The 16,060-nt window shown below is 47.7% G+C and overlaps 1 protein-coding gene and 1 pseudogene across 1 annotated transcript in view; one reads left to right on the forward strand and one right to left on the reverse strand.

Moving 5' to 3' along the window:
- MPP7 (MAGUK p55 scaffold protein 7) overlaps positions 1-16,060 on the forward strand; it is a 1,171,941-nt gene that overhangs the window by 680,286 nt on the left and 475,595 nt on the right. The gene's annotated exons all lie outside the window — the stretch shown is intronic.
- On the reverse strand, positions 3,157-5,604 carry LOC144786477 (28S ribosomal RNA; annotated as a pseudogene).

The following is a 16,060-nucleotide window of genomic DNA, read 5'->3' on the forward strand; positions in this document are numbered from 1 at the left end:
GATAAAAAAAAACTTACATGCTTTTTTGTGGCAGTTTGTAAGGGGCATTCAAGAAATATTCTTAAGACGTCACCCGCCAAGCAACTCTGACCTTTCCCTGGGCGTTTTTAAAGGGCTGGAGAGCTGCGTAGTGTGTTTATCCGACCGAGGGAAAATTACGTGTACTAGCGCATTTTCTCAACACACATGGATTAAAACTTAAAAGCCTTAGGTGTTAAATACATTTTACACAGACAGCATGGGACTACTCTTTGCCGTAGCCCCCTACAATTTTAGTAAATGTAAAAAATACCACCCTTCACTTTTCCTCCTTTTCATGTCCACCCTGCGCCTTCCGTTCATGTTATCATCACCCGTGTAGAATGAATTAGATTCTATCTGGAAGATGTGAAAACGAAACGTTGTGCAAATTTCACCATCTAAGTCATTAGACAGCGAGCTTCCATTCTGGATGGATCCTACAAGCTCAGGCAGTACTCGTGTCACAACACTCGTAGATGCGCGGGCGGCAGGTATGGCCTCATGGTCAGCACGTGTGGCCTCTAACAGCATAATTACAGAGTGAACACGGATCTGAAAGCCTGCAATGAAGATCAGGGACTGCCACACGTGACTCAAAGTATTACCCAAGCAGCCTGAAAATGCCCCCTAGCATAACCTAAGAGGGCATAACACCCCAGCTAGTGTCCCCAGTTTCACGTGGAATATCATTCTAATGTCAGCTGAGATATTTTGTAATGATTTTTTTAAAATCAAAATGTAAACATGCCCATTACAGCAAGCATGCTTAATCTGTCCTTAATTTCAGTTTTTCTTTTTTGATAACTAAACTGAACATTATCCTGTCATTTTCGGAAAGTTATTTAATAGGGTCAGCAACATTAGCTTTTAGTTTCCTCTAATATCCCTTATTTTATCACGAAGTATTAGCTTGCCACTTTCCCAAAGTATTCTGATTTTCTACTACCCCACATGGATCGGCACCTCTTCTATGAACACATCCCGTCTCCATGCACTCCCTCATTTGTCCATGTGCAACATGGGTGTAATGCAGGCTGCTGCAGCTCCCAACCTCCTAAAGTCTCCGAATCTGAGTTATGAGCATCCCAGGGACCCCTAATCACATTCTGCCACAAATGTTTATGATAAGTGAAGGTCTTACATTGTATATTTCAAATTTTTTGCACATGGACTCTTGCATAGGTGCATGAAATGTACTGAAAAACGTGTTCCATACACGATTAGAGTGTGGGTATTATTGTATTGTGTGCGTTGTTTATAGCATCAGTTCATCATTTGCTTCCACTGGAGCAGCACTAGCCTGTTTGTTCAGTTTTGCTTTTAGCAGCTAGCTAGACTCATAACTTGGCTTTCATCAATTTTTATCAAACGTTGCTAATCCTACCTAACCAAATCACGTTTAACAGCGCTGCCCCAACTATGTATAGCCATTTTTTTGCTGTGAACTTCTAAAATTACCATCTCACCCATCATTTGGGAATCCTGTAGACCATCCCAAACACCTCAGTCACCTACTCTATGACGTAGAGAACTTTGCCCCTTGACCATTTCCTTTCAGCCTGAGACCTGTTAGTCTCCCTCACCTTTACCCCATCACATAAATCATCGTAATATATTTTCTCTTCAAAATCTGTTTATTGGGTTTGGCCTGCCGCTGTACAAGCCAAAAGCCATACAAAGAGCCTATTATTTCACGTTATAAATAAATGAGGTATCGGACTATACACCCACCTGAAGTGTATAATATTGGCTCCCACACCTAAGTAATGGAGCAAGATTATAAGTTAGAGGAAAGAGAGTGGTGGATAGAGAAATATTGTCTGACAAGGAAGACCATGGAATAGCATAACATTTTATGTCCAAACATTCCACTGCTATATATGGGGCAAAATGTCTCATCTTTTTAAGGAAACATTCAGTGAAGTGTCAAAAGCTCCAATCCGGGTCCACTGCTGTAATGTTCTGTGTCATAAAATCCCACGTAGAACAGATATGAAATAACTCCTGTGTCTTGACCTCCGTGACCATTCAGAGTATGGTAGGAGACCAGAATGACAGTCTTCTCCATCTGTTCAACCTCTATTGGATGAATTGAAGTTCATCCTTGATCTCTAAGTTGCTTCACTCGAGTTCAGGAAAATGTGAATCTTGTTTCACTAAATATTAAGTCAGTACACTTGGCCTTCACTCTTGTTATGTTCTCCCTCTGTGCAAGATTTCTAAGATCCACCATGATTATTCGCACTTTGGGTATGATGATAAACCGATTAACAGCATTCTTACCAAGAGTTTGCTCCAGGATACCTGACCCCTAAACAATCAATGTGAAGTCAGTCCATCCATGGGTTTAAGAGAGTTGTTCAGCCCACAAGAGCCCCCAGACTCATTCCCGGTCTAATGCCACCTTGCCAGGGATCTGCCTGTTAGCTTAGCTGGGTCTTTCTGGGGGAGTGTGGGGTCCCATCTCCGCTCCACACTCAAGAGAAACCCAAGAATCCTCCCCTTCCTCCAAACACATACCCTGGATAGGAACCGTCACCCCAGTCCATCTACTAGGGGTGCCCCAGGTCAGTGCCTTTTGCCTTCCTGGTGCCACAGCATGGGGATCTAAGGGGGGGTCAAGTCCCCAGCCAATCCCCCTCGCCTCTTTGGCCTGCCTGGGAATCTGTTTTTCGTCTACTATTAAGCTGCCACAAGGTTGAGGCTTAGAGAACCCAGGGAGAGAGACAAGTCAGAGTTAGCTGCGCCGGGCAGCTCACCTGTCAACTGGTTATCCAGCCACCAACTGGTCAGCTGATCAGCCAGCCTGGCGACCAAATGGCTTGGGCAAACCTGGTGATCAGAGTGCCCAGGCAGCAGCAAACAGGAAGGTCAGCGCTCAGGAGGCTCCTTCCTGCAGCCACCCACCTGCTTCTTGCCTCCAGGCTATTCTGATATTGCCCTCTCGGCCATCTGTTCATTCTGCTGAACTGCAAGGAGTTGTGCCCCAATCCCTGCACCCAGCAGTGCAGAGTAGGAGGCTCCATGCCACACTGCATGTGGTAAAGGCAGCCTCCCACAGACCTGCAATCAGTCCCTCATACTGGCCTGGTGAAAAAGGGACAACGGATGGACCTGGGTGCCCATGGAAGGAGGAAAAAGCTTGGCTCGAATGACTTTCAGTAAATTGAGGCAAGGAGTCTACTCTGCTACTTACAAAGCCCTGATCCAGAATCAGGTAGTCTACAAATGATTTAGTGCTAGCTGCCACACACGCACATGGTGCACTAAGGGCGATAGATACGGCCCCCTTCCATCCATGCTTTGGTCCCCAAGTGAGCAGTTCCATGCACTGCCCCAGAGGTTGGCTACCCCATACCAACTGAGGCTCCATGGTACTGCGGTTTCATTATGGTTAATGAGCGGAATTTGAGTTGAAAGCTTTCAGTCCTACTCCCACCAGTGATAGCTTTGCAGCATTGGCTCCTCAGCCAAGCACATAACCAGATGTCTGAACCTGTGGTTACTCTTATACTGAGTAGGATACTATTGCAAGATCTCATCATCAGTAGGGTAAAACTAACCCGATTCACAACAGTTTAACTCCAAATCACGTTCCCTATTAGTGGGGAAACAATCCAACTCTTATTGATTTCTGCTTCACAATGATAGGAAGCGCTGGCATTGAAGGATCAAAAACATTGCTATTAACGTTGCTCACCACAAGCCAGTTATCCCTGTGATAACATTTCCTACACCTCCTGCTTGAAACCCAGAAAGTTAGAAAGATCCGAAGACCACGCTTTCACAGTCTGTTTTCATACTAAAAATTGATATCAAGTGAGCTTTTTCTCTTCTGCTGCTCAACAGATTTCTGTCCTCCCAGACCTCACCTTAGGATACCTGCATTATCATTTTGACAGATTTACTGCTCCAGAGAAACTCCCACTGGGTGCTTGGAGCCAGAAGCGAGAGCTCTACGGGGCTCGCTCCCCAGCTTCGTCAGGTATTTCACGGGGGCCCAAGGGCCTCACTTTTGTCCTATCTCACTTCTCTTCACAGTACCAGACTAAAGTTAAGCTCAACAGGGTCTCTTTCCCTGTTGATTCTGCCAAGTCCATTACCTTTGGGTTTAGCTTGACTAGATAGTAGGTAAATAAAGTGGGAATCTTTATTCATCCATTCATGCTCCTCACTAATAGATGATTAGATATTTGGCTGCCTTTAGAGAGTCATAGTTGATTTCCCACGCTCCGTTGAATTTCTTCACTTTAACATTCAGAGCCCTGGGCAGAAATCACATTGTGTCCACACCCTCTTTGGACCTAGTCAGTGCTTTGTTTCAACTAAACTGTCAGATTCCCCTGGTCCACACTAGTTCTAAGTCTGTTGGTAGGGGCTTGCCAAGGCAGAACGCTGATCCTGCACCCCAGAAAGAGGTACAGGGAAAGACCACCACTGGAGCTGGGGTGATACACAGGAAGGGCTGGCTCATGTTGAGTCACCACCACCACGGAGTATGACGCCTTGTCCAGCCACAGTGCGCGCCTGGCCTCCCTTTGTCCCTTAGCTCGACTCACCCACCACTAGGAACCAGTCTTCATCCCAAAGTTACGGATCTGACTTGGTGACTTTCCTTACCTACATTGTTGCAACATGCTGTTCACCTTGGATACCTGCTGGCGATATGGGTACTGTCCTGCCTGAGATTTACACCATCTCCTCCAGTTTTTGAAGGACCAATGAAAGCTTACCGGATGCTGCCAGAACCACAACAGTTTCAAAGGCTCGGGCTCCTCCCTCTGGGCGAACCCATTCCTGGGTGCCGCGCCCTTCAACAAACAGAAGAGACCTCTCTTTAGGGCTTCCGCCGAATTCTCTTGGATCTTTTGTATTACCACACTGGACGCTGAGAGGCAGCTCTTCTCCACCACTCTGGGTTTTGAGATTTGGACCTGGCTCACTTTTGATTGGCGAGTTGCAATGGAGGCCATCACCCGTCCCATCTGAATAGCGCTCGCCCATCTCTTAGTACCAACTGACCAATATTCAACTGCTGTTCACGTGGAACGCTTCTCTACTTCGGCCTTCAAAGGTTTCATTTGAATATTTGCTACAACCGTCAATTTCTGCACCTGCGGTGACTCCACCTGGGTGACTCCTAACCTTCCCACTGTGTCGCACCACCACCTGTTAACCTCTTTTGTTACACACCCTCTTGAACTCTCTCTTCAAAGTTCTTTTCAACTTTCCCCTAGGGTACTTTTTGGCTATCAGTTTAGTGCCTGTATTTAGCCTTAGAAGGAGGTTATCACCCCCTTTGGGCTGCATTTCCAAGCTACCCGATTCCAAGAAGACCCGATTCCAGTGCACTGGGGGCTGCTACCGGAATGACACCATTTATGGTTGAGCCTCAATCAGAAGGACTTGGGCCCACTGAGCAGCTCTGGGGTGTTGGTTTGCTGTATGCCACATTTCCCACACTGTTCACCAGGCAGGAATTTGACTTCACTTGCAGTTACTGAGGTAATCCTGGCTAGTTTCCTTTCTTCCACTTAGCAACATACTTAAATTCACTGTGTCGCTATGTTTGATCTGAGGTCGTAGCTGGAGGTCAAAGCATGAGGAAGCAGACCAATTCCCTGGGCTGCAGAAGGAGTGGGGGGCCCGACCCTCTTTTACACAGTGGTAGTCATAGTACCACATCCTTTCCCAGATCAGAGACAATAGGCAGAGAGGGCCCGCATTGAAACCAGCACTGTGGGCAGGCCGGGGCTTTGCCAGCCACCGCCCAAGCAGTGGGCAACTGAGGCGGTGTGCTTTGGCAGACATGGGACACCCCAGACAGCAGCACGCAGCCAGGTACTCCAGGTTTTTCAGGTCCATGGTAGATGAGATACCAACCCGCCCCACCAAGCAGGGGAGTGCAGGCATGCCAGCACCATTCCTCTCCGGTACGACCGTAAGGTGTCCTGCGATGGGCAATCATGGGATGAAGGATACATAGCCCCCTGCATTAGTGGCAACTGCGTCCTGGGAGAGCCCCAGACCGATTGACGGTCAAGCGACCCTCAGACAGGCATAGCATAGGGGGGAATCTGGGGCTGCAAGGTATATTTGAAGTGTCTGATCAATATGTTCTGCAGTTCCCACAAATTCGCCTAGCTAGTTGCATCAACATGTAAGTCAAATGATCCACAGGCAATGTTCGCTCACCTGTGGGTGCAGGAAATGCAGGTGCGAGTTAGCCTCAGACATTCACCAGCCCTACAATGAGACAGCACAATACCCCATTGGGCTTCCTCTCTGGAAGTTGACCACCATGATTTAAAGAGTGTTTCCAGGCACTTGGCCAGAGAACCCCACTCTGTCATCTCAGAAGGCAGGCAAACGAGAGGTTCTTGCAGTAGCGGAGGCTTACAGCTCCACCATTGGCCCTCCCGGTTAGGGTCACATGAGTTTTGAAATCCCAACCTGGCCACATGAAACCAGTTCACGAGGTACCAGCAATGAGGGAGAGTTGCCCCACCTGCACATAAGCCATCCGCCATCCACCAATGGGAGATGGCGCTCGACACCTACAAGTCGAGAGTCCCCAGCTTAGGTGGCCACCTCTAGCAATGCTGGAAGGCTGGGGTCCCCCTTTCCCTGGTGCAAGGGACTGAGCGGAGAAGAGATGGGTTTATCCACACTGCCAAAGTGACTAGCCCACTTCTGGTTAAATGCATGGAAGCTTGAGTGCCGGGGGCTGCTTCTCCTCCCACTCCTGGAAGCAGTTCATACTGGCTTCAAGGGGCATAGCATCTCCACCAAGAGAAACCAGAGTTCCCTCGTAGCACTATTTCCTCCTCATTCAGGCTGCCCTGTCACACAAGACTGGCTACTCCTCCAATCCTGTTGATGCCCTTCAATCAATTTGTTTAAGTTTTAACTTTGCAACCATACTCCTCTCCACCCCCCCACCCCAAGACTTTGGTTTCCTGGGAGCTGCTCAGTGTGCCATGGGAAGAATGCTGCTGGATCACTAGTCAGCATTGGCTATGGTCGAACCTATGAACGTATCAAATCATCTTTAAAACTCCGACTTTCATTCTTGATTAATAAAAACATTCACAGACCGATCTTCACACCCCCGGTACCCTGCCTGCCTGCAGGGTGGTGGGGGGACATCGCATTCACATGGGCTCCATCGGCCCAGCCGGTCGGCAGCAACAGAAGGGAAAAATTCGGCCAAGGCACAGCCTGAGCAAGACACAGGGACTACATCCCAGCCTGGAAAGCCAGGGTCATCGAATTGAACAGTCATTCTGAGCTGCTGCGGAAATGTGCTGGATGGAGAAGAGCTGCAGACAGGTTTGGGGTGCTCAGACCTCCAGGCATCATCCGGGACTAGTGGCACCAAACCTCATCCACTTTGGTCAGACCACATCACAAGCTGCCAGAATGCTTGGCCTTTTCGCTTCTGAGTGACCTCCACAAAAGGCACACTCTTGAGCCGGATAGTCCAACAGCTGAGGCTGTCCAAGGAGTCCTTTTCTAAATGGACCATGTGTGCCCAATAGATCAGACTACAATGTGGGCTAAACCATTCCTGCACTGTCAGCTTTGCATCCCTGCCTGCTCTCCAGAAAGCAATTCTGGGCACAGACTCGAGCCTCTGGGGTCCCATGGCAAGCCAGCCTGGTCCCTTGTGGCACTCTGGGAGAAAGACTGGAGGACAAGGAGGTCCCTCATACCTTGCTCCCTAATAATCCAGAGAAAACTGCCTGCCTTTTGTTTTAATTAGTACACATCAAGAGAACAGTCCAATGATCCCTCATCAAGGCTTCCAGGGCTTGCTGGCTATATGGGAATGCCATAGGAATGCACGGTGTGCAACCAGATGCCCAGGGCTCAAAGGATTGTTATTTGGTCAAGCTGTGTCTTATGAAAAAGTATTCTGCTTGGCTTTGCAGGGGACAGACACTCTGAGGGCCGGTTTATGGGAGCCCGAGCTGGGTATCCGGCATGTGCGTGTGTGGGGCTAATTGAGCTCTGACCAGGATCTCAGAAGCACCTTTTCACCCGTTGCAGGCAGGCTGAGCCCTCCTGGGACCTGTGGGACTCTGTCTGGGGCCAAAAAAGGGAGCCCAGGGCCGAAGGCCTCCACCCCAGGGCCAGCAGGGGAGTCTTCCGTGCCTGTGGAGCCCCTTCCCAGGTACTTTGTGACATGATGGGCCTAAGAAGGGAGCCAGGGCCAGCCAGAGCTATGACCCAGGGCCCGAGCAGAGCCTCTTATCCTGAACAAGCAAGTGAGACCTCCTGGTGCCTGCAGGACCCCTTCCTGGTCATTTTGTGACACAACAGTCCAGAGAAGGGAGTCCAGAGCTGTGGGCTTCCTTCTCCGGGCCAGTTGGAGCTCTAACCTGGGGCCTGGCCAGAGCGTCTGAAACCAGACAAGCAGCGGATACCTCCTAGTGCCTGCAGGATCCCGTCCCGGGCTCTTAGTGATACAGCAGACCAGAGAAGAGAGTCTAGGTATATGGACTCCCCCCTACACCCCCTACCTACACACCCACCCCCCACCTCCAGGCCATTCAGAGCTCCGACCTGGGACCCAATCAGAGCTTCCTAAACCTGACAATTAGGGGAGATATCCCAGTGCCGGCAGGACCGCATCCTGGGCACTTTGCAACATGGCAGGCTGGAGAAGGGAGCACAGATCCATGGCCTCCACCCCCTGGGTCAGCCAGAGTTCTGACCCGGGATCCGGTCAACGCTTTTCTTCCTGAGCAAGCGGGGGAAGCCTTCGTGGGCCTGCGTGTGCCTTTCTCGGGCTCCATGTGACACTGCGGCCATGGAATGGAGCCCAGGGCGGGAGGATTTCACCCCTGGGTCTGCAGGAGCTGTGACCCACGGCTCAGTCAGAGATTCTGTACCCTTACAAGCAGAGGTGATCTTCTGGTGCCTGCAGGTCCCCCTCCTTTGTGACACAGAGGGCTGGAGACCGGAGCCCAGGACTGGCGCTTCCATCCTTCCCACCCATGGGCCAACCGGAGCTCTGACCCGGTGCCTTGTCACTGTTCCTTCATGCAAGCAAGCAGGAAAGACCCCCCCGAAGCTTCAGATGAGCCCTCAGTGGGACTCCCAGGATTGCTCTGCATTCTGAACACTTAGCCACGTGAAGGAAATAAATGATGTGCTTAGTTTACTCATTCTAAGTACAAACCATTACCAGTGACGTTGTCATAGCACATTTTGCACCACCCATGTCGGCGTGGTAAATGACCCCTTTTTTAAATTTCACCCTGGCCTAATTTTGAGGTGATACAAGGACCCAAGAATTGAAAGATCGACCTGGGAAGCAGTGCCACAGCGGCAGTGCTCACCTTTCGATGACCGGAGTGCAACCATAGAAACATGTTCTGTTGAGTTGGCTTCTGCAGCTTGTAAAGTACCAGCTCGAGTCCAGAACATTAGAAATAATGATTCATAATATTTATTGTAGTGTCTAGACTATCTTTCCCTGGAGTTTAGTTTATCAAAATTCTAAATATAGTTCTTGAATCAAATGCTCTCCGCTAAGATGTGCAATTCTTAGTGTCTGTTTCCTTGATCTGAAAGGATAGTCTGTGCTTCAGAGATGGAGACTGCACAATGTACATACAAACTGAAATGCAGTATAAATATGTCATACTCCAGTTCCTAACCATCAGGTATCCAGATGGGGCAAACATGCAGACAGCACTCTGCAGAACATAAACATGTAGACTGTCCAACACATGCCGTTTCATTCACGTCTTGTATGAAACTTCTTGCAGCTGATGATCTGCACTTACTTTCTGCCTATCTTATTCGCTCTGGGCAAATTATGACATTAACTCAGTTGGTTACTACTCAGAATTTTCTTTTTTTTGTTTAAAGACTATAATTTACAAAATTGCTCGGTTTATACAATTCTTTTGTCCTCAAGTCAAAATCGATCTGGTGGGTTAAAATATAGTTATGTGCAATACTGTTCAATGCTTTACATCATTTTTGTGGCAGATTTTTCTGCATATTTTTGGAGTATTAGAGTCTGTGCATGTGCACGTGCCTGTACCCCAATTGTCATTAGCTGTCATCACTCTATCTCAACAATTATTTAATGCATTTTGGAACAGTGAAGAACACCGATTGCTTGGGTTCAGTGCTGTTTTAAATGATATTGCCCTTTGCTGAGGGTGTCAACAGCAGATAATGAAATAAAGTGTCCATTATGTGTGCGGAGGGTAGATACTTTAGCCTTATAGCCCGTCGTAGAGGGCTATACCGGCTATTAAAGGCCCTCTCCTTTAACAAGGGAGTGGGACTTTAATAGCCGGTATAGCCCAGCTACGAAGGGCTATAAGGCTATTAGAACATTCTGCCACTAGAGGGCAGAATGTTCTACATTCTGCCACTAGAGGGCAGAATGTTCTAACAAAAAAGAACAAAGCCTTATGGGAGCGTGAGGGGATTGGAGTCCCCTCAGGATTCTTGAAGCCTTTGTTCACAGCCAGAGCTGTGAACAAAGAAACACTGGAATGTTGGCGCTCCAGGCTTATACCAGCCATTATAAGCCCAGAGCACTCCATTGTTTTCAATGAAGCTCCCAACATTCCAATGTTCTAATAGTTGTTAACAGCTGACAGCATGTGTGCAAAAAGCTATAACTACCTGTGCCCCATTCACAGCAAAGGCAGCCACGGCACCATCTCTTTCTGCCTAATGTCCCAGCTTCACAGGCAACCAACAGTTGTTAGTGTCCGCATTCTAGCCATTGTGTTTATCTAACTTCCTCTCAGCATTTTAAATAGGGCAGTAATATTAAACGTACTTAAAGGGATACTATTGTTTTAATGCATCTGCCATGTTGTCCTAACACTTAATTCCTCTGTGAGAAATAAACCAGTGACAAAGTTGCAAAACCAACGTAGAAAACTAGCTGTGACTAAATGCCAGAATGCCTCACTACCAATGTGAGCTCACCTGGGCTCATATTAAACAATGGGGACACTGTTCCTGTTTGCACCATGGCGCATCTTTAAACAGGTCAGCGCGTCCTTTTAAAATCAATGGGCTGTCCCCAAGGCAGCCGTTAACTCGCGCAGTGTAAGGCTGTGTTTAGAGAGTTGTCTGTTTTAAACATTACCTGGCATTCAAGCTGCGAGTGTTCGAACTCCAAAAAAAAGTTAGCTGTCTGAGATGCCAGCAAGTTTAAATTCCTGAAAGGATTCTCAGTCGTATTACCTTCGAGTCTATCAGTTGACCACCAATTCAATTAAGCAAAGTAATTGTGCATACTTAAATTGCTAAAAAAAAATACCACTTCTCAGTTAAAACGATATGTACACACAACACTGAAATAAGATAACTCAGTGCTGATCTATAATAAAGTTAGACATTTTACATGTTGGCACATAGTCATGAGGCAGTGGTCAGCATTACCTCTTGCATTCATTGGTGGTCCTTCATCTGTTGTTTCTGTAAAAAATCTCATCAGAGAAACGAGTCAAGTTCTATTGACTTATCTTGTCTTCAGAGAGAGAAATTGGTCCACTCCAGTGAGTTCATTATTAGGTCGCCAAATAATGAACTGGATAGCCATGCGTGCATAAGAAGATTTTATCAAGGAGGACCAGAGGGTATATGAACGGAGGTAAGATTGGAGATGGCTGAACCGTGTCTTCATATTTATTCTGGAATCAGAAGAGCACTGTGCGTTTTGGACTAAAATTTGAAGAGGAAAAGATAACATTTTCAGGTTGATTTTACGTTGTATTGTTGTGGTCTGAGAAACCATAAAGAGGTCCCAAAAATGACTAATATTTCTAATCATTCATCCATCATGTCCTTGACTTAAAGCAGAAAAGGGTAGAGGCTCTCCACTGCTATCCGTCACTTGTCAGATAGAAAAGAATGAGATATACCCGATTTTGAGGCTTGTTACCAAATGATGCTTGTAGTTATTATGTCACTTTTGAGGACTAGAAGAGAGGAGAAAAGAATGTCATCAGATGAAACCAGGTGGTTGTTCATTCAAGCAGCTTAGAAATGGTGGAAGAGGGAGACCTTTGTGATTAAGGGGGTGTATTGTGTATTGTTTCCCTATGGGGAACCAATGAGAGCTTGCAGCATGATCTACACATGATTGCTTTTGTGACACCCTCCAGTAAGTCTCGCATGTGCTTCCTGTACTAATTGTTTCTGGTCCACAGGCTTATCTGGGCCTGCCCAGTATATGCTATAGCTGCAGTACAGGTTGGGTTGAATCATTACTGATGGATCCTTCTGTCTGTAGCTTCCTCACCAGACTGGATCCTGAACTTTTCTTTGCAATTGCTCCAGAATGCCAATGCGTAGCGACATCAGGCTCAGAGGCGGCCTCACAGTGCCTCTGGAAGTGATGCCATGGAGCTCTATTAAGGCACCACCCCTGTGCATTTACATCAGTCCCATTTTGTCCGAACACTTACACTGGAATCTGCAGCTCTGCTCCCAAACTTTTGTTGGTTTTTCACGTACTCCAAATAATTTTTTCCAGACAGTGTGCTGGGAAAATGTCTACCCTTCAAGACGACAGGCTTCAAACTGTGTAACAACTGCAGGAAGCCAACGTCTCTTATGGAGCAAAACACATCTTGGAGTGCTGACAAAGCAACATTGGCTAAGAAAAAACACGGTTGGGTGGTACTGGCCACGTATGAGAGATGCGTTCCGCAACCGTACCTAGTCAACTACGTAACACCATCCACACAACAAATGCTATTACCACTGCGGCTGGGAACCTACTCCTCAAAAGATCAGATCCCGGCATGGCTGCAAACATGGCCAACATCATTGTGCAGACTTTGTGGTCTTTCTGAAGAAACCTTGATCCACATCCTGTGCATCTGCCCCTCTCTGAGTAACTTGAGACTGTATTATCTCCTTCAAACATTTCGCCTTTACCAAATTAGATCATGCTGGCCGGCAGTCATGCTAGTACTGAATAGCCAACAGCTGCAGACAGCCTGCAGGGCCACCAGATTTTTTCAGAAAGTGAGCCTCCTATTGCTGAAAAACGAAAAAGAGGTGAGCAATGGGACAAAACTCAATGGCTTAGTGAAACAAAGACTTTGAAGTTAGACAATGGAAGATAGACTTTTTTACTTTCAAATGGATACCAGCCTGCAGATGCATTTTTATTTATTTTATGGAACAAGCTCTTTGAAACTTTCTCTTTTTTTGTAAAGGTTTTAATTAAGCATACACAATAAAAGAAATTACTCCTTTTTTTTTTTTTTACTCCTTTACTCTTATGGATCCACACTACATCTGCTTGTTCTGTCTGGGTTTAAGCACAACTCGATGGCATACAAAAAATGCTCAGTTAACCACCTGAAGGCCACCAGGGAGCAAGAGGTGAAGCTTTATATCACGTAACACAAGAAACAAGGAAGGTCTCGCTTCAAACAGACTCATTCCTGTTCTCAGCCAAGGGCCTACTCCTGTTCCAGGTCCTTGTCTGCTCCAGTTGACCATCCCTCTGGTGAGTCCAAGACTAACTTGAGAGACGAGCCTTGGCATACGTATAAGAATTCCAAATGGAACTCGTCCCTGTCCTCTTACTCCCATTCTTGGAAGAAATTGCAGTCAGCAGTGGAAGGATCCAACTTCACCCCTTGTCTGACTCTGAGGCTACCCTGTTGTGGCCAAGGTCCCTGTGCTATCGCCCACCTACCAGCCGATAAAGTCCTTCAGGGAAGACACGCTGCAATTTCTTCAGATGATGCAGGCTCATCCTAGAGTGCCATTGATAACCTGTCCAGCTGCAGGGGCCCCCAGTCAGACCTCTGCCTGTGGGGGCTCCCACAGCGCTGACTGACTGGATCCCCACCTGCACTGATCCAAGGACCGGACTTGGAACTGAAACCGGCCCTGGCAAACTGCTCGGTTGGTCCCCGGGGGGGCAGGGGGGTCTAGTGAGTGCAGCCGAGTTCTTTGTTAGGGCCAATTTTGTTATAGGCGGCCGATATTGCCAGCCCCCGGTAACAAAAAACACCCCCCCCAGGGGCCCAAACCCGGCCCCCACCATGGTGGCCCACCGGGGAAATGCCTGGTGCCTGCTACGGCCAGTCTGGCCCTGAGAAATCCTGTGCCAACACTTCTGCGCTGAAGCCTAAGTCAGCCCTGCCTGCTCTGTTGCTGGCCTGAACTCACTGGTGTTTCTTCCAGATTCAACCTAAACACCTGTTTCCAGTTGGAGCCAGCATCTGCCCATGCCAGTCCCATGTCTTGTTTTGAGATAACCAACATGCAGTCCCTATCTTTGGAACATTCCTAGCCTCTTCCCTCGATGCAAGTACTACCATTGACCGAAAGCCTTGTTTGGGTTGAATTTAAGTGCCTTCAAAATGTCTTGCATGACTAACAGGTCGGCGCAGTGGTATAACACAGGCTCCCGCAGCCCCACGGTGCAGGGGGCTCTGAGCTGCAGGGCGCCCCCCCCCCTCAGCACAGTACTCAGGCCTGAGAGCTCTGGATTAAATCCAGAGAGTGCCCCCTCAACTTTCATTACGCTACTGGGAAGGCGAGGAGGATAATCATTTATTCCACTCTCGTTACAGTGATGTTGGGCCATTTTAAGAATTACGGAATGCCAGGCCTGGATACTTTCCATCAGTTGAAGTTGAACTCCCCATTGAGCTTTCCCAGAGAGGAGAGTATCTTTTGCAGAAATAGCCAGCAGGGAAGCATAAGTCCTGGCTCTTCACCTACCTATTACAGACTGGCAAATCTACTGACTGAAAGTTGCGGCTTAGGCCTGCTATTGCAGAACTCTGTTGCCCTTTATTGAGGTTTTGAAAGATACATTAACAGTGACCTGGTCTAAGCTGGCTTAACCCTAGGTACCTGGTCTTTCTAAGCCAGCACCCAAGAGCTTGGTGATTGAGGCTACTGCTAGCAAGGTTAACCCCAATGCATTCCCTACTGTTCTGCCAGATAGGGAGTTGAAATGCATTGATGTGTTCAGGAAAAGAGTCTACTCCGCCAGTTTGGATTTCAGATCCCTTAACTCGTTGTCCCTGCCTGGGGATGCTGTACACATGCCCTCTAGGATGTGCCAGCGTGATCCTACCTGCCATTTCAGATGAGCAGAGGAATGCTTTAGTTCAAACAATTCAAAATAAACATGTCATGGCTAAGCAGTTGTTGGGTGCCAATCTGAATATAGCGGGCTCTGTAGGCCAGGCCTTGAGCACGAATGTAGTAAGCAGACGTTATGCCTGGATGCTTGACACAGTATTTTCTTGGGACCAAACATCCCTTATTGGATATGCCATTTGATGGTTCCAGAGTTTTGGAGGAAAATCTTTCTCTGCATTGACTCATTTCAAAGACAGTTGTGCAACTGCCTACTCTTTGGCTTTGCTATTACTACCCCATCAATTCCAATTGCAATACCAAAATTTCAGATAAAACTCTTATGGCCTTGCCTATTGCTAGTGGCACCCACCCTCTGCAACCTGTGCAACAGTCCGCACAGCCCTTTTCATGGCTCCAGAGGGCATGTTGGTAGCAGAGGCTGGGGCCACTAGCTAGCACAGCAGTGCCTCCGCATTATCATTACATCTGTGACTGCATTAGTATGGTTACTCCCTACCTTTTACATCCAGTCCCCCTCCTGCCACACCTGTTTTTGTTCAGACTTCAGCAGATCATGCCTCCATTTCTACTTGTGCAGTTTAGTCACTGCTGGTCAACGGGTCAATAGAGAGAGCCCCTGACGCAGAGAAGGGCAGTGGGTTTTACTCCTGTTATTTTTCGGGTGCTCAAGAAAGACTAAAGACTCGGGCAGAAACTAGACCTTTGATTTCGGAGTACCTTCCCTGGGAAGGAAAAGTTGAAAATGCGGACTACGGCGCAGGTTCTTTCCACCCTGGATCCAGAAGACTGAAATGTTTGAGTAGATTTGTAGGGTATATACTTTCATGTGCATATCCTACAGTCCCACAAACGCTTTCTTTGGTTTGTGATGGGTTCGGAACACCTTAGGGTTACCACCCTGCCTTACCTC

The sequence above is a fragment of the Lissotriton helveticus genome, chromosome 10 (assembly GCF_964261635.1).
Source record: "Lissotriton helveticus chromosome 10, aLisHel1.1, whole genome shotgun sequence".
Taxonomy (NCBI): domain Eukaryota; kingdom Metazoa; phylum Chordata; class Amphibia; order Caudata; family Salamandridae; genus Lissotriton; species Lissotriton helveticus.